General features: G+C 41.3%; 2 pseudogenes; both read right to left on the bottom strand.

The window, feature by feature from the left end:
* Positions 1–2,592: 2,592 nt before the first annotated feature.
* Positions 2,593–3,465, bottom strand: LOC147961550 (uncharacterized; annotated as a pseudogene).
* A 247-nt stretch (positions 3,466–3,712) lies between these two features.
* On the bottom strand, positions 3,713–15,869 carry LOC147961549 (uncharacterized; annotated as a pseudogene).
* Between the last annotated feature and the right edge of the window lie 2,762 nt (positions 15,870–18,631).

The raw sequence follows: 18,631 nt of genomic DNA, 5'->3' as shown, positions 1-18,631 counted from the left end.
GTCGACAAAATCATTAAAGTCCCTTACTCATGTTCGAAGTTTAGTTCGACCTTTTTTCATCATATCACATTTCCTTTTGAAAATGTTAGCCATATATTGGATGAGAATCTCATGCATTAATTTACCTACAAATAATTAAATACAGTGATAATGCTATGGCGAAGCATAATCATGATCGTGGTGATTCTTAATGACCAATAGGGCAACCTTCCACAAAAATATAATGACCACTATATGGTGTCGATCTTTAGATTAATGGTGACTACTCCAAAACGGATAAACCTTTAATTCCCCTCGAACACATAGAGGTAGTCAACCATCTAGTGGTGCCTCAAACTTATGGAGAGTTCCAAGCAATCATAGCGTCTGCAACCATATGTTATTTAAAACATGTGAGGTAATTACCACGAAGTGGAATAAACCTCTCTTTTTTGAACGAAACTTAATTACTTCCACCTTCTGTCATCACATCACATTTCCATTCGAAAAAGGTCAGCGATATGTTGCTAGAAATGATCATGCATTAATTTACCTTTAGCAAATTGTGTACAATGAAAATGCTATGGCTAAGCATAATCATGATCATGGTGATTCTTACTGACCAATAGGGCAACCTTTCCCAAAAAGATAATTGCCACGTTGTGGTGTAGATCTTCAGATTAAAGGTGACCACTCCAAAAGGGATGAACCTTTAATTCCCCTAGAACACATAGAGGTAGTAAACCATCTAGTGGTGCCTCGCACTAATGGAGAGTTCCACTGTATCATAGCCTCTGTAATGTTACGTTATTTGAAAAACGTAAAGGTAAATACCACGAAGTGGAATAAACCTCTCAGTTGTATACGAAATTTAATTCCATGCTATGATTATATCTCAAAAGTTGTGTACACATGGAAGGTAATCACCAAGATATGTAAGTATTCTGCATAATTCCCTTCATAGCACAATATGCAACATAGTCACTACGAATGCCTTGGATTGTTCCCCTGATGGAGTATGTGACACGACCGTCACAAACAATAAAAAAAAGCTATGGAATTGGCAAATATTTGGAAAACGCATCATGAAGGTTGGCACCAACAGTGCGGGCCTCATTATGTCTATGTCATAAGTTTTGTGCCCTCGTTTGGGCTTTAAATACATGGAGATAATCACTACTAAGTAGTTTAGACCTCACTCTTATGGTACTTATCACAACCTTGTGTTAGTTAAAAACACATTGAAGGTAATCACCACATGGTGGTGTAGACCTCACAGTTATGAACGAAATTAATTCATTTCCATAATACAATCCATAAGTTGTGTGCAAAATTGAAGGTAGTCATTATCTTAGAAAGACAAAATATAGACCTCATAATAACATTGGATAATCCGCAATTAAGCAGTAGGTACCATTTCTTGATTCCTTATAACAAATGTAAATTTGACATAGTCAGGTAGTGTCAAACACTTCACTACCTTGTGTTTCCCAAATTTGCAAGCAATTTCCATTTGTATGTGAAAAATGAAATCAACATATTTCCAGCAAAACAATTTAATCAACATATTGATTTGCAATAGTATTACCAATGTAATACAAATAAATATGAACATTTTACATCATGTAATGTAAAATGATGCATAATATTTTATTATGCAATTCAACAAGTATTTGCTCTGAAGCCCAAGGCATAAAATGAATTAACAATAACCTTATACTTAAAATGCTGAAAAATAGTAAGCCTGAGGGCTAAACTGCTAAGTCCAACAAGCACGATGAATTGTTTGCAATTTTCAATAATACTAAGGGCTAAATTCACAGTCTTATAAGCCTAAGAGTTGAAACCGAAACTTTGTGGACTTATAAGGAATTATAGAATAAGCCGAGGGCTAATTTGTAAAATAGACCAAGGAGATAGGCTTCTCCTTTCCGCGTGGAGTCACCAATCTTTGACGCTTTGTTTGGATGTTGATATTTAGGGCCATGGCATTGAATTGGCCCCAATATCAAATCTCATTGACTTTTATGTTGACATTGATCATGAATTCTGTTGTTTGGATGTGCATAGAATTGCCACTTGGAATTCGACTGAGAGGCTCAATTCTGAAGCTTGTTTGGATGGTCATTCTCTACATTGGAATTGTCCATTTTGTCAAATGACCAAAAATGAACTTTGATGTAATGTTTGAAACTAAATTATATGCAAAATATTTTTTGAATGATTATATATGAAGAATACAATGGCAGAAATTATAGGGTAGATGCACTTATCCAATATACAACAACATAACTTATACAGCAGCGCTTATTCTATAGCAGCAACACTTATACAGCAGCAGCAACACTTATACAAAAGCGGCAGCACTTCCACAGTAGCACTTGTACATCAGCACTTATACAGCAATAACAACACATACATCAGCAGCACTTACAAATCAGCAGCACATAGCCAACAACATCACATAACATAGGAATTTCAAGTACATGTGTTTTTGGAAATGAAGCACACGGTACAAGTGTTTTCCATCTTTACAATAACATAGTAATTAGTCCAGCAAGTTCATAGCTATTACTTGGAACAAAGAAATGACACATAAGCACTTGAAACTAATCAAATGTTGTTCCTCTCGTTGAGCATCGACAACCATTCCTTCCTAAACTCCATAGGTAACTCCATAAGCGCTTGGAATAAGCGTTCACTAAGGGTGAGTTTACCATATGCTCGCAACATGTCTGAACGATTCATGTCTGGGATCTTTTAAGGGGCAGCAAGGATTTCAAGAGGAGGAGTAACCTTGGGCAGTTCTAGTGGCTCAAGTGATTCCAAAGCATCTTGGAAAGAACCCTTCATGTCTCCAAGCATGCACAAGATAGCATCACCTGTTCGCTGCCTTTTTGGTGGCAATTCTGGAGAGGCTTCGATGACTACTTCGTCTAGTTCTATTGGTTGCGCTTCACTTTCAGTACCCGTCATTGCACCGTCACCGGTTGCATTATCTTTGGAGTATATTTTGCAGATTGCCTCCCAATTCCTCACTTCTTTGTTCTTTTAACAAGCTGCCTTCAGATTAGCCTGCACACACATACAAAGTAAATCACTTGCATATATGTATGACATATAATAAATTAATGAAGCATCATTTTTTACCTCGACATATTTGTTTCACACATCATCACTATCCATGAGTAGCTTGTTATTGACCCAGTCACAACCAAATCCACTCCGAGAAAGAATCTTGCTAATCGTACCATAGTGCTTGTCAAAAGTCTTCATCCTTGAACATATTTTGTCCTTTGTGGCATGCAGTACACACTTATTACGTATTTCCTTTATAGCAGCAGTGTACACATGTGGTTTCCATCCATTTTGGGCCTGATCACCTCTGTTGTGATGTTCAACAAAGACATCCAACAATACCTTGTCCATCTCATCTGTCCATGTCAAGTAATCTCTACTATACTTCTTCTTTGTTTCTTCAACCATGGTGCTAAAAGAAAAAAATTGAATAACAATTGACAAACAAAAGGAAACTTATATTAATTGCTTTCTCATGGTGATGATGTACAAAATGTCCAAAAGACAACATCCAATAGCTATGCACGAAAGATAACATCCAGCTAATCCATCATCTAGCTAGCATAAAAGCGAAGAACACCATCTTTCTAATCCAACATCTAGCTACCACAAAAGCAAAGAACACCATCTTGCTAATCCACATGTCGTACTACTGCTATAAATTTGCATGCGCCACAACATATTCAGCAAACATGTCATTAGATAGTTGGTTCCTGAAGTTGGTCCATGCATTAGTGACTTGGACACTTCTAATTGAGTTAACATCATCAGCCTCAGTTGGCTGAGAAGCTAGTTCATTATCCACTTCTTATAGAAATAAGTTGTCCATCATATGCTGCCTATCCCTCGCAAAGTTGTGTTACACACAAAAATCATTAATGATTCGAATCTGCAAGAATGTTTTTTTAATTAAGCATTAATGATTTCTCATTCCGGTAGGCATCTTATTGAAAACCCAATGGACACATGTACCTGATCCTTTATATCAAAGAAACTTTGAGTGCGAAGAATACCCCACTTCTTCTTACACAACCCAAAAGTTATCTCTACTACATTTCTAGCACGAGAGTGGCGCAAGTTATATAGCTCTTTGGCAGTTTGGGGTTGTTGTTGACTTGATGCCCACTCTTTCAAGTGATACCGAGTGGATCTGAATGGAGCTAGGAATCCAGGCCCATTCGTGTAACCAGCAGCATCCAAGTAATATTTTCCTATTGGTAAACAAGCCAATTAGGTTGGTTGTGACATATGCAATTAAAGAGAACAAAATGTCAAGAAAAAAGCCATACCATGAGGTACAACAAATGCATCTTAGCAATCAATTCTCATGGAGTCATGAAGGACTCTTGAGTCAGAAGCGGAACCTTCCCAGCCAGGTAAGACATATAGAAATTTCATGTTCCAGTCCACCACACCGAGCATGTTAGTAGTGACAGCTTGCTTTCTACTCCTGTACCTCCCTTGGGCAGCCACAGGAACTGAAACATCTACATGACAACCATCTAGTGCTGCAAGTGCATCACCAAACCACTTCCATTTGTAATCATCGGGAGGTTGTACATTAGCATATGGAAGCTTAATGAACTCCCCGTGCATAGATAGAATGACTCTTAAGACTGCGGAAAAGTGAGTACTTATAGTTCCCAAAGACCGCTTGTATGTGCCTCAAAGAAACCTCATTTTCAGACCGTGGCCCACTACTAGCAAGAACATGGCAACCTTTTCTTCTACACACACATACAAACTACCACTTAGACCACACCTCTCACGCAACATGGTGCATAAATCATGAAAGTTTCTTTTGGTTAAGTGTAGATGATCATAGCATGCCACTTCTGAGCCATCATACATATCTTTCAACAAGTACTTCCTAAGTGTGTATTTGTCCTCATCATCACTAAAACTACATATTCCACGAGGTGCTCTCTGTGAAATAAGGTCTGCCATTCCGAGAAGAACCGATTCAAAGTAAAGTTTTGTCAAGATTATCCTTTTCCTCTTTCTCCTTTTGTTCTCTTCAGTTATGTAAGAAATCAGGTCTAGTTGATCTGATGTTATGGAGCTACACAATAATTACATAATTAGGCACCAATCATTTCTAAATATGAATAAGCAAAGCACACTGATACATCTCTGTCGTATCTACTTTTCCAAACACTTTTGCCCTTGTTTTGGACTCTAACTTGCATGATTTGAATGGAACTAACCCGGACTGACGCTGTTTTCCGCAGAATTGCCATGGTGTTATTTTTCTGCAGAAATAAAAGTTCTCGGAATGACCTGAAAATCAACGGAGAATTATTTTGGAATATATATAAAAAATACTGGAAGAAAGATCCACGTCAGGGGGGCCACCACCTATCCATGAGGGTGGGGGCGCGCCCTACCCCCCTGGGCGCGCCCCCTGCCTCGTGGGCCCCCTGACGCTCCACCGACCTCAACCTTGACTTCATATATTCACTTTCGGGGAGGAAAAAACAGAGAGAAGGATTCTTCGCGTTTTACGGTACGGAGCCACCGCCAAGCCCTAAACCCTCTCAGGGGGCTGATCTGGAGTCCGTTCGGGGCTCCGGAGAGGGGAATCCGTCGCCATCGTCATCATCAACCTTCCTCCATCACCATTTTCGTGATGCTCACCGCCGTGCGTGAGTAATTCCATCGTAGGCTTGCTGGACGGTGATGGGTTGGATGAGTTTATCATATAATCGAGTTAGTTTTGTTAGGGTTTGATCCCTAGTATCCACTATGTTCTGAGATTGATGTTGCTATGACTTTGCTATGCTTAATGCTTGTCACTATGGCCCGAGTGCCATGATTTCAGATCTGAACCTATTATGTTTTCATCAATATATGAGAGTTCTTGATCCTATCTTGCAAGTCTATAGTCACCTATTATGTGTTATGATCCGTTAACCCCGAAGTGACAATAATTGGGATACTTACCGGTGATGACCGTAGTTTGAGGAGTTCATGTATTCACTATGTGTTAATGCTTTGGTCCGGTGCTCTATTAAAAGGAGGCCATAATATCCCTTAGTTTCCATTAGGACCCCACTGCCACGAGAGGGTAGGACAAAAGATGTCATGCAAGTTCTTTTCCATAAGCACGTATGACTATATTCGGAATACATGCCTACATTACATTGATGAACTGAAGCTAGTTCTGTGTCATCCTAGGTTATGATTGTTACATGATCGATCGCATCCGACATAATTCTCCATCTCCGATCCAATGCCTATGAGCTTTTCCTATATTGTTCTTTGCTTATTTACTTTTCCGTTGCTACTGTTACAATCACTACAAAACCCCAAAACATTGCTTTTGCTACCGTTACCTTTTGCCAACATTACCACTACTATCATATTACTTTGCTACTAAACAATTTGTTGCAGATATTAAGTTTCCAGGTGTGGTTGAATTGACAACTCAGCTGCTAATACTTGAGAATATTCTTTGACTTCCCTTGTGTCGAATCAATAAATTTGGGTTGAATACTCTACCCTCGAAAACTATTGCGATCCCCTATACTTGTGGGTTATCAAGAACATTTTCTGGCACCGTGGCTGGGGAGCATAGCTCTATTCTTTGAGTCACTTGGGATTTATATCTGCTTATCATTATGAAGAACTTGAAAGATCAAAGAACTAAGATTTTTCCCTCAACTACGAGGGGAGGTAAGGAACTGCCATCTAGCTCTGCACTTGATTCACCTTCTGTTTTGAGTAAGCTTGCGACACCTAAACCTGCTTCTGCTACTAATTCTGATATGTCGCATGTTATTGATGATGCCACTTCTGCTATGCATGATACTTATGATGAAACTACTTCTATGCTTGATATTACTATGCCACTTGGTGAATTTCTTGAGGAACAACTTGCTAGGGCTAGAGAGAATAAAATTATTGAAACTAATAATATTGATGAAAGTGATGATGAAGATTCTCCCCCTAGATATGAATTGACTGTTGTTCCTAAGGGTTATGTTATGGATGAAGAAACTGCTAGAGACTTTATTGCCTGCAATGACATAAGTGACCTTAAGAAATTATTAGCTAAGCTTAAAGAAAAAACTCTGAATGCTAGAATGAAATATGATCCTGCTTATGCTACTTCACCTATCTTTATTACTGATAAGGATTATGATTTCTCTGTTGTTCCTGATATAATTACTTTGGTTGAATCTGATCCTTTCTATGGCTATGAATCTGAAACTGTTGCGGCACATCTTACTAAACTAAATGATATAGCCACCCTGTTCACTAATGATGAGAAAACTCGCTACTACTATATCCTTAAATTATTTCCATTCTCATTAAAGGGTGATGCTAAGATATGGTTTAATTCTCTTGATCCTGGTTGTGTGCGTAGTCCCCAGGATATGATTTACTACTTCTCTGCTAAATATTTCCCCGCTCATAAGAAACAAGCTGCTTTAAGGGAAATATATAATTTTGTGCAAATTGAAGAAGAGAATCTCCCACAAGCTTGGGGGAGGCTTCTCCAATTACTTAATGCTTTGCTTGATCATCCTCTCAAGAAAAATGAAATACTTGATATCTTTTATAATGGACTAACTGATGCTTTCAGAGATTACCTGGATAGTTGTGCTGGTTGTGTTTTCAGGGAAAGAACAGTTGATGAAGCTGAAATTCTATTGAATAATATGTTGACTAATGAAAATAATTGGACACTTCCTGAACCAACTCCTAAGCCAGCTCCGAAGGAAAGGGGTATTTGATTTCTCAGTCCTGAAGATATGCAAGAGGGAAAGAAATCTATCAAAGAAAAAGGTATAAAAGCTGAAGATGTTAAAAATTTACCATCTATTGAAGAAATACATGGTCTTAATTCATCACCTATTGAAGAAACACATGGTCTCGATAACCCGACACAGGTAGTAAAGGTAAATTTTCACTATAGATATGATAAAGCTGAAATCCCTCCTGCTAAGTTTGCTGGCCAATGTTTGAATGAATTTGATAACTTTATGGTTAAGCAAGAAGATTTTAATGCTTATATTGGTAGACAGTTGAAACATAATGCTTATATGATTGAACACTTGAGTGATTGTATGGCTAGTGTTAAAGGTGAACCTAAACTTATTAGTAAACATGCTTCTATGCTTACCACTCAAGTAGAACAAGTACTTAAAGCTCAGAATGATTTGCTCAATGAATTAAACAATAAGAAAAATGATAATGTTGTTAGAGTTATGACTAGAGGTGGTAAAATGACTCGGGAACCTTTGTATCCTCAGGGCCACCCTAAGAGAATTGAGCAGGATTCTCAGAGAAATAACGTTGATGCACCTAGTCCTTCTAAGAGGAAGAAAAAGAAAAATGATAGGACTTCGCATGCTTCTCGTGAACCTGTTGTAGACACACCTGAGAATCCCAATAATATTTCTATTTCTGATGCTGAAACACAAGCTGCTAATGAACATGAACCTAGTGATAATGTTCATGATTATGTTCATATTGATGCTCACCCTAGTAATGACAATGATGTAGAGATTGAAACTGCTATTGATCTTGATAACCCACAATCAAAGAATCAACGTTACGATAAGAGAGATTTTGTTGCTAGGAAGCACGGTAAAGAAAGAGAACCATGGGTTCACAAACCCATGCCTTTTCCTCCTAAACCATCCAAGAAAAAGGATGATGAGTAATTAGAGCGCTTTGCTGAAATGATTAGACCTATCTTTTTGTGTATGCGTTTGACTGATATGCTTAAAATGAATCCTTATGCTAAATATATGAGGAAAATTGTTACTAATAAAAGAAAGATACCGGAAGCTGAAATTTCCACCATGCTTGCTAATTATACTTTTAAGGGTGGAATACCAAAGAAACTTGGAGATCCAGAAGTACCAACTATACCATACTCCATTAAAAGAAACTATGTTAAAACTGCTTTATGTGATCTTGGAGCCGGTGTTAGTGTTATGCCTCTCTCTTTATATCGTAGACTTGATTTGAATAAGTTGACACCTACTGAAATATCTTTGCAAATGGCTGTAAATCAACTGCTATACCTGTCGGTATTTGTGAGGATGTGCCTGTTGTGGTTGCAAACGCTACTATTTTAACGGACTTTGTTATTCTTGATATTCCCGAGGACGATAGTATGTCTATTGTTCTTGGAAGACCCTTTTTGAATACTGCAAGGGCTGTTATTGATTGCACCAAAGGCAATGCCACTTTTCATGTTAATGGTAATGAGCATACGGTACACTTTCCAAGGAAACAACCTCAAGTCCATAGTATCAATTCTATTGGAAAATTTTCAACTATTACAATTGGAGGTTTTGAATTTCCTTTTCCTACTGTCAAGAAGAACTATGATATTCTTATTGTTGGGGACATGCATATCCCCGTTGAGGTAACCTAGTGTTATTCGAAAATTCTCCGGTTTCATGCAATTCGGAATGAGTTTGTTAACAAGACTTGATCAACCTTGTTAGTGGATTCCTTTTGATGAGCATGAGATGGATGAATTTAGAAAACACAACTCTCTGTACCCTCTTTTTACTTTCTATTATTTATATTAAATAAAGCGAAAATAGTATTTTCTGTCAGTTTTTTGAATTATCTGTGCAATAAAAAATACCCCAAAAATAAAAGTTCTCCAAATGCCCTAAAATTTATATATGATTTTTTCTAGAATATTTGAAAATATTAGGCACTGAGAACACACCAGGGGGAGCAAGCACCTGGCCACGAGGGTCTAGGGCGCGCCCACCCCCTGGGCGTGCCCCCCTGCCTCGTGGGCCCACGGTGGCTCCCCTCCACTTATTCCAGCTACCACACACTCCTTCCTCCCACAAAACTCAGCAACCAGCTCAAACCCGAGTTCAAGCTCATTTTGTTGCCATTTTCGATCTCCTAGCTCAAAGCTCCATTCACAAAACTGCTTTGGGGGATTATTTTTTTGGTATGTGACTCCTCCAATGGTGCAATTAGTTTTTGTTCTAGTGATTTATTCATTGCAAATTTTTGCTTCTTAGGTGACCCTGTTCTTGAGCTTGCATGTCAAATTTATATGGTCCCAAGTAGTTCTAATGCATGATATAGTCTCTAGGCACTTGCAGGAGTAGTTGCTATCAATTTTGTTGAGTTTGGTTCACTTTTATTTTGAAGTTACTAACAATTTCAGAAATTTTCAGAAAAAGATGAAGAGATTTTTGAGGGGCTCATCGAGCCAAATCTCGAAGGATAAACAAAGTGAAGAGAACAAGAAGCCCAAGTATAATCTCCATCGCACCGCGGAGGTTCGGCCGTGTGAATGGCCTTGTGATGATTTCTTGAGAGCAGCCGAGATTTATGATGACTTTTATGAGTTGGCTGAGAATGCAGGCCTCACCGCCTTCCTCCACGACCAACGCGAACAGTATCTCTTACTCACCAATATCTTTGTGCAAAACTTTCATTTCCATGCTAGGAGCTCACCACCTATGGTGGAATTTTATTTATATGATGGGCATAAGGAGATGTCACTTCGTGATTTTTGTCGGGTTTGTTTGATCTCTTTTGAGGGTAGTGTAGAGGAACCACATCATGACAATGTGGAAGGGTTTATTGATACAATTGCTGTAGGGGAAACGAGGAACGATGCAAGAATTACTAGCATACATTTTCCTGTTTTACGTTACTTCGCAATATTTGCTAGTAGATGCTTAATTGGTCGCGGAAACTGTGGCAACCTTAGTGCCCCTGATATTGTTATTTTGTGTCATGCCTTGTTCCGTGATGACACATTTAGTATGAGCGGTATTGTTGCAAAGCGGTTAAATCTTAACCGTACTAAAGGCCCCATCTTGGGAGGTATCTTCGCCTCGCGCCTCGCTGCAGATTTTAACATACCTATTAGGCATTATGAGACAGAAGAAAAGTTGCTACCTCCTATTTTTCTAGACTATAAGAGTATGGTAGCACATGATTTTATCGTTGAGAATAAGGAAAAGATGCTTAAGTACAAGCTGATATTTGATAAGAATCACCCTAAGACTATTACTTTGCCTGCTCCTTCCTTGTTTGACTTATCTGTAGGCAAGTACCTTGTTCCACCGGAGGCCATTCATGCCTACCGAAACCCCACACCAGCTACAGAGCCAAAGCCGGAACCACAATTTGATCCTCGCATGCAGTCTGTTTATCAGTGGAACCCGGAAGAGATCGCCAACTAGTGGCACCAGGGGATCCATCTCAGTATGACCCCAGATACAAATTTGGATATCCGCCAGGCCAACCGTGGCCATAGACCAACTTAGGCCAAAAGCCTAAGCTTGGGGGAGTACGTATTTCTCACCGACATTATATTCATGTTCGCACACTCATGCTAGTTGTCGGTGCTCATACTTTTTCACTGTAATATCCATGCTAGTTTATTTTCCTTTTTATGCTTTCTTCTTGTGTGTTTGATAAACCTTAAGAAAAAACAAAAAAATAGTTGTAGCTTTTTAGCTAGTTTACTTTCCATGCCTATAGTAATAGTAATTAAAAAGAAAACCCAAAAAGATGTCTCGCTCTTCTTTTGCTTGTTGGGAGCTTTCCCGTCTAAATAGTTTTGTTTATTTTCTTTTGGGGTTGAGAGGAGAAGACCATAATGAAAATGTTGAGTGGCTCTTATATGCATTATTGTTGATCTAACAAAGAGCCCATATTACATTGTCTTCTTTCTTGAATTGAATGCTTGCAGATTCCAGCTTAGTCCAATGCACGTGCACTATTATTGTTTTCCACACTATTCGGTCGTGCAAGTGAAAGGCAATAATGATGATTATATGATGAACTTATTGAGATGAGAAAATATGGTATGAACTCGACCTCTCTTGTTTTTGTATATAGGATTAGTTCATCGTTCCTGATTCAGCCTTATGAAAGAAACATGTTTGCAATGACAATTAGAGATTATAGTTTCTTATGTCATGCTTAATTAGCTAGGAGCTTATAATGGTTTACCTTGCGTGCCAACATGCTAGTAAAATGGTTGTGATGTGGTATGATAGGGTGGTATCCTCTTTTGAACGATTTGAGTGGCTTGACTTGGCACATGTTCACGCATGTAGTTGAAACAAAATCAACATAGCCTCTACGATATTTATGTTCATGGTGCATTATATCCTACTCATGCCTGCATTCGGTGTTGATTGATTTTAATGCATATTCCTGACTGTTGTCGCTCTCTAGCTGGTCGCTTCCCAGTCTTTTTCTAGCCTTCACTTGTACTAAGCGGGAATATTGCTTGTGCATTCAATTCCATAAACCCCAAAGTTATTCCATATGTGTCCACCATACCTACCTATATACGGTATCTACCTGTCGTTCCAAGTAAATTTGTATGTGCCAAACTCTAAACCTTCAAATAAACATTCTGTTTTGTATGCTCGAATAGCTCATGTATCAACTAGGGCTGTCTGTATCTTCCATGCTAGGCGGGTTATTCTCAAGAGGAATGGACTCCGCTCCTCACTCATGAGAAAATGGCTGGTCACCGGAATGCCCAGTCCCATGCTTTATGCAAATCAAATCAAAATAACTGCAAACAAAAATCCCCTGGGACTCTTGTTAGTTGGAGGCACTCGTTGTTTCGAGCAAGCCATGGATTGATGCTTGTTGGTGGAGGGGGAGTATAAACTTTACCATTCTGTTTGGGAACCGTCTATAATGTGTGTAGCATGGAAGATATCGAGATATCTCGGTTGTTATGTTGACAATGAAAGTCCCGCTCAAAATATTATTCATATCTATTTCAAAACCGAGCTCTGACACCTCTACAAATCCCTGCTTCCCTCTATGAAGGGCCTATCCATTTACTTTTATGTTGAGTCATCATCCTCTTATTAAAAAGCACCAGTTGGAGAGCACCGTTGTCATTTGCATTCATTACTGTTAGTTTACATTGAGTATGACTTGACTGGATCTCTTTTACCATGAATTACAATGTCTAGTCAGTCCTTGATCTTTAAAGGTGCTCTGCATTTATGTTTTGCGGTCTCAGAAAAGGCTAGCGAGATACCATCTTGTTATATCATATCATGATTGTTTTGAGAAAGTGTTGTCATCCGAGATTTATTATTATTGCTCGCTAGTTGATTATGCCATTGATATGAGTAAACATGAGACCTAAGTGTTATTGTGAATATGGTTAGTTCATAATCTTTGCTGAAAACTTGAATGCTGGCTTTACATATTTACAACAACAAGAGCAAACAGAGTTTGTAAAAGTTTTTCTTTATCACTTTCAGTTTATCAACTGAATTGCTTGAGGACAAGCAAATGTTTAAGCTTGGGGGAGTTGATACGTCTCCGTTGTATCTACTTTTCCAAACACTTATGCCCTTGTTTTGGACTCTAACTTGCATGATTTGAATGAAACTAACCCGGACTAATGCTGTTTTCCGCAGAATTGCCAGGGTGTTATTTTTGTGCAGAAATAAAAGTTCTCGGAATGACCAGAAAATCAACGAAGAATTATTTTGGAATATATAAAAATACTGGAAGAAAGATCCACGTCACGGGGGCCACCAACTGTCCATGAGGGTGGGGGGCGCGCCCTACCCCCCTGGGCACGCCCCCTGCCTCGTGGCCCCCCTGACGCTCCACCGACGTCAACCTTGACTTCGTATATTCACTTTCGGGGAGGAAAAAAACAGAGAGAAGGATTCATCGCGTTTTACGATACGGAGCCGCCGCCAAGCCCTAAACTCTCTCGGGAGGGCTGATCTGGAGTCCGTTCGGGGCTCCGGAGAGGGGAATCCGTCGCCATCGTCATCATCAACCTTCCTCCATCACCAATTTCATGATGCTCACCGCTGTGCGTGAATAATTCCATCGTAGGCTTGCTGGATGGTGATGGGTTGGATGATATTTATCATTTAATCGAGTTAGTTTTGTTAGAGTTTGATCCCTAGTATCCACTATGTTCTGAGATTGATATTGCTATGACTTTGCTATGCTTAATGCTTGTCACTAGGACCCGAGTGCCATGATTTCAAATCTGAACCTATTATGTTTTCATCAATATATGAGAGTTCTTGATCCTATCTTGCAAGTCTATAGTCACCTATTATGTGTTATGATCCGTTAACCCCGAAGTGACAATAATAGGGATACTTACCGATGATGACCGTAGTTTGAGGAGTTCATGTATTCACTATGTGTTAATGCTTTGGTCCGGTACTCTATTAAAAGGAGACCTTAATATCCCTTAGTTTCAATTAGGACCCTGCTGCCACGGGACGGTAGGACAAAAAATGTCAAGCAAGTTCTTTTCCATAAGCACGTATGACTATATAAGGAATACATGCCTACATTACATTGATGAACTGAAGCTAGTTCTGTGTCATCCTAGGTTATGACTGTTACATGATTGATCGCATCCGGCATAATTCTCCATCACCGATCCAATGCCTACGAGTTTTTCCTATATTGTTCTTCGCTTATTTACTTTTTCGTTGCTACTGTTACAATCACTACAAAACCCAAAAACATTGCTTTTGCTACCGTTACCTTTTACCACCGTTACCACTACTATCATATTACTTTGCTACTAAACACTTTGCTGCAGATATTAAGTTTCCAGGTGTTGTTGAATTGACAACTCAGCTGCTAATACTTGAGAATATTATTTGGCTTCTCTTGTGTCGAATCAATAAATTTGGGTTGAATACTCTACCCTCGAAAACTCTTGCGATCCCCTATACTTGTGGGTTATCACACACATTCAAGCAATCATAACAAGCATAACAGATCTAACCATCACAAAAATAAAAAGAACATCTCTACACCATCAGACCATCACAAGAATAACAGAGCGATGGTGTTTTCTTCAGTTACCTTTGATCTGGCTTCTCGGAATCCATGCTCCGATCCACTGACCTTCAGATCCGCTGACCAATCCACTAACCTGGTGTTCATCAAAAGGAAAAAAATAAATGAGCATAGTGACACATATGTGGTGAGTAGAAGGGATTGGGGATTTAGGGTTTCTGTATGGGGCTAGGGGGGGGAGGAAGAAGTGGCCAGGGGGTGGTTCCCGTGACATCCGGCGACGGAGGGGCGCTGCGCTGATGGGAAAAGCGGGCGGCCATGGGCGGCGGACGGCGGGACAAGTGAGGAAGTGGGGCGGCGGGGTGATGCGAGGCAGCAGGACTAAGCGGTATGCAGGGGAGGAGTGGATCTGTCGGCCGGAGAGAACGAAGAAGAAGGAGAAGAGCGCGGAGGGGCTGACCTGCGCTGCCGGATGCTCTATGTCGCGGCCATGTTCGCCTCTTCTCCCGCTCGCCGCTCTGCCTCTTCTTTTCGTGAGCGTGGTCGAAGGGGTAAGTGCGGGTGCGTTAACGAATATCACAATGAAAATCTAGCTCGACCCCTCTGAATTCGGGAACAAAAAGGCAGGCTTTCGAGCGGGTCATCGAATATCTCGGGCCAATTCCGTGGACTCAATTCCAAGTGTATCTGAACAGCAAAATTCGGCCCATCTAATACCAATATCAATATCTTGGCCTGAATATCAATATCCAAACATACTGTGAGGGGAATTTCGCCCTAACCGCCACCTGGAGTATCCCGTGTGCCGCCACCGGCCGTGCCTCTCCTTGAACCGCCATGGTGGGGCGTCACCGCCTACCAGGCCTCGCCCCAAGCGGCCTTTCTTGGCCGTGCCGCTGCACCGAGGGTCGGACAGCGACGCGCAGGCCGTTGGCTGCCACCATCACTAGAGGCAATGCCGCTGGGAGCCGAGCGTCGAGGCCGAGGTTGCTGGCCACGTTGGGAGATGCATTCGTGCCATTGACATATGCGGCCATACTAGGAGAAACAGAGTCATTGCTGAGGATCACCTCTCGCGCTGGGCGCCGCAGGTCCAGTCCGTCTCCTGGAGCAATGTCCGGTGTCGCAGATGGCAAACGAGCACGCTTCTATCCCTCTTGCTTACCTATGGACAGAGGGCACCACCCCCGCGGTCCAGTTCTGCTCTACGATGGAGTTCCGTGGTTAATCGAGTTCCCAATCTTGCTTGTCGTACGATTGATCCATTCAGTGAAGTCGTTCTCGCATGCATGTTCGCACATGTAAACAAAATCAATCATTAGATTTGATTTTAATCCCGGAACTACTTCACAGACGTATTTTTGGCTGAACGATACATGCACGATAGCTAATCCAAGTACCTACAGCTGTTCAGAATTGCTAATCGACGATGCAAGGAGCCATGTCGTGCATGTATCGGCTGGCAATCGTCGTCATGTGTAGCAATGCTGTTTTAATCCGAAGAAGACAACTAAATTATTAAATATTCCTGATTGATTCCTGTACAGGATCATGCGTGCAAACGCATGCTTGTCCTCGCTGTGGATAGCACGGTTGTTGTTTAGTACCGCCAGGGAGGTAGTGTCTCGCGCCTCCATGCCGTGATGGCCGCCTGCTCGCGCCGCCCTGCCATCGCAGATGCCAGCTGGACTGCTTCGTCTCGCGCGGAAGTGCACGTGGCCGTCGTTGTTCGCTGTAACAGCGTAGCAATGCTGGCAAAAATCTTTGATACATGCATATAGCTGGCGGGCTGGCGGCGTCGCGGCGTCGCGGCGGCCTGCGTATCTCGCATACCACGACCCGCGTCTCCCGCGTGTCTGCTCGCGGGTTAAAGCGCGGGATGCGGGCTGCCTGCAACCCGTCCCACTTGCACCCTGGATTGCTACACAGACGACGATTGCTAGCCAATACATGCACGACATGGCTCCTTGCACCATCAATTAGCAATTCTGAATAGCTGTAGGCGCTTGGATTAGCTATCGTGTATGTATCGTTCAGCCAAAAATCGTCCGTGAAGTAGTTCCGCTGTTGTTTTTCTTACCGTCGTTGTTCGAGAGGGCCGTGTTACTGGGCAACCGTGTTAGTCTTGGTCGGTTGCTCTCTCAGTAGAGGCTATGTACTGTTAACGTGTTGTACAGCGAAAGAAAAATAGATAAATAAAGAGTCGATTCACTAGTTTCATTGCAATGTGGAAAAGCCATTTATATACATGATGAAGAGGTTTTTTGAAGAGACACCTCTTTTTCAACAGACGCCTCCTGAGGGACATCCCTACATACAATTGATCACATCTTTTGTTTCTCAGCAATTATGACGATTACCACTCAAAACCATAGTGGCGTACACGGAAAGGGATAAAAGTACAGCTTGCATTGTTGATTACAGCACACGCGTCCATGGCCGAGCGTGCGCTCTCGTGGTACCCAAAATGCTTCGGATACGTCTAAGTTACACGTAAGGCTAACTTATCATTAAATGCCCCAGATAGAATGGCATCTTACTATTGTTAAGTATGGATCACGATCAGTAGCTTAGGGTGTCTCATGTTTTTTTTGATTTTTGAAAAGGATCCAGATCTATTATCAAAGTTCATCGAAAGAATAAAGCATCTCAAAGGCAATAAAAAATAGACCGAGATTCCAAATCCACCTAAAACCGCCAAACAAGCTGCTGACGCGCCGCCGTTGCCGCTTCCCTACCGGAGCCGGCTTGAACTTGTGGATGGCAGGCGGGAAGTCTTTGTGCAGAATCCCCTAAGGACCAGCGCCCTGGAGGCACAATCGTCGCCATAAAACCCTTGCATAGATATGAAAACACCAAATCTCGCCACATGACGAGAAACTCTAACCTCACCGCTCAAGGAGACGGCAGGAATCTATGCTGAAGCTCCGTCGATTAGCCTGACAAACTCGAGGAGGACCATAGCCCGGAAGGCAAACTCGAAAAGTAGCATCACCATCCGCACGAACGCCGCACCTGTGAGAACTAAAGAATCCTAACATAAACTACTAACCGGAGTGGAGGCACCGGGGTTCCCCTCCCGCCACCCGCCGCCAAAGTGGCAGGCAGTGAGTCGACGAATCCACGGGCTCGCCGATGAAGTTTGGAGGGAAGAGTTTGCTTTCACCATCTAGGGTGTCTCATGTTATGTTAGGTGTGGCAACTCCAACTAACATGCTTGGTGTTGGATTAATGCCAAGTGACAATCTCTCGAAGATGGCATTTTTCTAATGATGTGCTTGCACAAGGATTTTTTTCATCTGTGATGTCAGGCCTTCTTTGGTTCATAGGATAGGAATTTCACAGTAATAGAAAAATGATAGAAAGTGAGATGATAGGTATTTCAATTTTTATATAAGTTGTCATTTCATGCATAGGATAGGAATTTTTTCCAATTTTATAAAGGGCGAAGAAAGCTTGTTTGGAGTAAGCACGCCAACCTGTTATACTTGTCCGACTAATTTCTTGTGATTAAGATTCGGCGCCGGTGAATGCTAAGCAAAGCACACTCGCGGTCCTTTTTTATTGGGACCACACTGAAATATAACCTTGAGATGTCCTTGCAGCCCATGCATCTCCGTTCAAGCATTCCACGTGAGAGATGACATGCGATGTATGGAACGCCTCCATTCATCGCCAGCGAATACAAAAAACTGACTACAGCTGGTACTTTGTCTCGGGCGCATGCGATGCGTGTGTACGCAACGAAGGAGGAAACGTGCGCGACGCAACGCCTCGCGGAGGCCGGAGGGTGTATGCA

This window comes from Triticum urartu, chromosome 7A (assembly GCF_056163025.1).
Source record: "Triticum urartu cultivar PI428250 chromosome 7A, HENAU_Tu73, whole genome shotgun sequence".
NCBI classification, from domain to species: domain Eukaryota; kingdom Viridiplantae; phylum Streptophyta; class Magnoliopsida; order Poales; family Poaceae; genus Triticum; species Triticum urartu.
Note: the sequence above shows the minus strand (reverse complement) of the source record. Positions and strands in the feature narration are given on the sequence as shown.